General features: G+C 39.1%; 1 pseudogene; it reads left to right on the forward strand.

The window, feature by feature from the left end:
- Positions 1-1,515: 1,515 nt before the first annotated feature.
- Positions 1,516-3,649, forward strand: part of LOC110585873 — a 4,072-nt pseudogene continuing 1,938 nt past the window's right edge.

Raw genomic sequence — 3,649 nt, forward strand, 5'->3', positions numbered from 1 at the left:
TTAACCTGTTAGTTGGAAGCTGCATAAGAGGAGGTCATACATATCCAAGAACCCCTCAAATGTATCTAGTCCCATCTTAGTCTGGTTTTTGAACATGCTATCAACATACCTCAGCAACCTGTATAGTACATCCTTTCTCCTAACACTAGGCACAGCAATAATCATGTCCCCTTTATCCCACTCCAGCATTACCTCCTCTAAATTCTTCAACTCATGGCTATTTGGCTTCCACCCCAGAGACTACTTCTCTTTGGTAACTGCAGTGAGTGCCTCATTGTTAAATGTCAAATCATGGTCTTAAACTGCATGAATGTTTATGGTCTATGTCCTACCAGAATTTAATTGCTATTAGAAAGGTGATTTTTCTGTTTTGTTCACTATTCTATTCACAGCATCTGGAGGAGTACCTGGCACAGATTACTTGCTCAACAAAGTTTATTGAATAACAATGAAAATAACTTGTTTTCAATTCCTCATCCTACACATCTTTGGGGTACTCTACAAGGTTAACAAACTCCATTAACACCAATATTCAAAACCATTAAATCTCCACCATTGACTTCAAAAGTACTTCAGTTTCTAGCTTTCTTCATATGGTTCTCAGTCCTCTTTTTCATTCTCCTTTGCTGGAGAGTCTTATCTTTGTTTTGCAAGCTCATCCATTCAGAGACAGAAAATGATAGTAATTAAAGGAAGCAAATTTTGAAATCAGATCCTATGCAAATTACACTCTGAGCCTTGCTTTTCTCATCCATAAATTGGTGCCCTGATATTACTTATCCTGCAGTATGTTTTTTAAAGATTTTATTTATTTATTTGACAGAGAGCGAGAGAGCATAAACAGGCGGAGTAGCAGGCAGAGGGAGAGGACGAAGCAGGCTCCCTGTTGAGCAAGGAACCTGACACGGGGGCAGTCGCTTAACCAACTGAGCTACCCAGGCACCCCTATCCTGCAGTATTTTGAATACTAGATGAAACTGTAAATTCTATCAACTGACCCCTACTATGTTTTGTTGATGATCCTCTGCAAATGATGGAAATCACAAACCTCCAACTTTTAACTGTTTCAGATCTACATTTGCAACTTCCTGATGGACAGCATAGATTTTTTTTTTAACTTTCTATTCAACTTGTGAAGGCCACACTGATAAGTTTTCCTCTTCAGATGACTTGGAATCCTTTGGCTCAATGCTCACTTCTCATCTTCAATATCCAATCAATAAGCTATAATTTTTTAAGTGACCTAATAATCCTTTCATATCCAAAATGTTTTTTTTTCCCATTTCCACTGTTACATCAATGGTACACAATCTGTAGACAAACCCATTACAATAGTCAGCAAATGCTGACTATTAATAGCAATTAAATTCTGGTAGGACATAGACCATAAACATTCATGCAGTTTAAGACCATGATTTGACATTTAACAATGAGGCACTCACTGCAGTTACCAAAGAGAAGTAGTCTCTGGGGTGGAAGCCAAATAGCCATGAGTTGAAGAATTTAGAGGAGGTAATGCTGGAGTGGGATAAAGGGGACACGATTATTGCTGTGCCTAGTGTTAGGAGAAAGGATGTACTATACAGGTTGCTGAGGTATGTTGATAGCATGTTCAAAAACCAGAAATAGATTCTTTCCAGAATCTATTATTCCATATTCTGCAGCCAAAGTGCTGCTTTAAAATACAAATATATTAAGACTATCCATTGCCTTTTCATTGCTCTTAGCAAAAATGAAGTAATTACTATTCCAGTCTAGTAATCTCAAACTGGTTCAGCTCAATCCCAGCACTCTAATGTATAGAGAATGTTCCTCCCTAAAGCATGCTAGAGATCTTGGGGGTACGCACTCTAGGATGGCCATAAATGGTAGCCAAAAATGGTTATGCACATCCCATGGCATGGATAAAAATCAGATGGACCCATTTGTAGTTCTGATCAGCAATCCTGAGTTATTGAGAAGACCTCATGCAAATGAATATGTGTCACAAGCCCCTTTCACTTATTTCCTTCTGGGTCCTCTAGTTTTTCTCATTACGCTGTTCAGGTTTCCCAATCATTACAATCTAACACTTCCTGCCTCCTCTGTCCCCCCCACCCCCACCCCCCATCAATTCTAGGATCCCTAGGTCCACATCTTTTTTCTTTCCACTGGGAGGACAGGAAGGCAAGGACAACCAGAAACATTTTTTGACATCTCCCCAAAATCAAAATATGATTTTTTTTTCTTTTCCACTCAAAGACAGAAAGGGCTTTAACTTCAAATATTCCAAGGTTGTGAGGAAAAATATTTGTCCTAGATCTTTCTTAAAAGCACTCAAGAAAAGCAAGTAAAACCAATGCAAAGGTGGTTGAATGTCCAAATCCTATTGCATTAAAAGAGAAATTCTTCACATGGTCTATGGCATTCTTCCCAGTGCAGCCCTTAGCCATGTCTTCAGTCTCCCCTCACACCATGAACCCTTGAACCCTCTTTGCTGTCTTCTGAATTCACTATTGGACTTAAACCAGTTTCTCACACTTGTCAAGCCCTATCCTGCCATTGGAATTGCTCAGGCTGCTCCTACAGTTTGAAATACCCTCCCTTTCCTTCTTCACCTCAGTGAACCCTCCCTGTTCTTTCTCAGCAGCAGTCACTTTCCTCATCTCCTTGACAAGATAAAATACTTCACTATTTTACACTTTAATAAAACTATATTCTTAGGTGCAAGATTTATAGTAAGCACTCTATAAAAATTAATGAAACTAAAATTAGTAAATACTTTAGTAAATTATTTTTGCAGGGCCTATGGTCTAAGTTTGCAATTCGTTTATGGGCTTCTCCCCCCCAACTATTACTGATCTGCTGCCAAGAATGAGCCCTTCATTTTTTACTCTGCTAACAAACTCCATGACTCAAATTTCTTCCCTAGACAGTTTTATATTTCCTGCTGAATCTGATGTTAAATTCTCAAATGTCAAATATGGTTAAGTTCCTTTTCTGCTCAAAATCCTTCACTGGTTCTTCATATGCATAAGGGATAGATACAAATATCTTAGCATGGTAAAGTACTTGCTAGTCTGCAAAGGAAACAGTCAATAAAACCAAAAGACAACTGACAGAAAGGGAGAAGATATTTGCAAATGACATATCAGATGGCTAGTGGCTAGTATCCAAAATCTATAAAGAACTTATCAAACTCAACACCCAAAGAACAAATAATCCAATCAAGAAATGGGCAGAAGACATGAACAGACACTTTTCCAAAGAAGACATCCAAATGGCCAACAGACACATGAAAAAGTACTCAACATCACTCGGCATCAGGGAAATCCAAATCAAAACCTCAGTGAGGTACCACCTCATACCAGTCAGAATGGCTAAAATTAACATGTCAGGAAATGACAGATGTTGGCGAGGATGCGGAGAAAGGGGAACCCTCCTACACCGTTGGTGGGAATGCAAGCTGGTGCAGCCACTCTGGAAAACAGTATGGAGGTTCCTCAAAAAGTTGAAAATAGAGCTACCGTACGACCCAGCAATTGCACTACTGGGTATTTACCCCAAAGATACAAATGTAGTGATCTGAAAGGGTATGTGCACCCTGATGTTTATAGCAGCAATGTCCACATTAGCCAAACTATGGAAAGAGCCAAGATGTCCATCAACA

Source organism: Neomonachus schauinslandi, chromosome 3, assembly GCF_002201575.2.
Source record: "Neomonachus schauinslandi chromosome 3, ASM220157v2, whole genome shotgun sequence".
NCBI classification, from domain to species: Eukaryota; Metazoa; Chordata; class Mammalia; order Carnivora; family Phocidae; genus Neomonachus; species Neomonachus schauinslandi.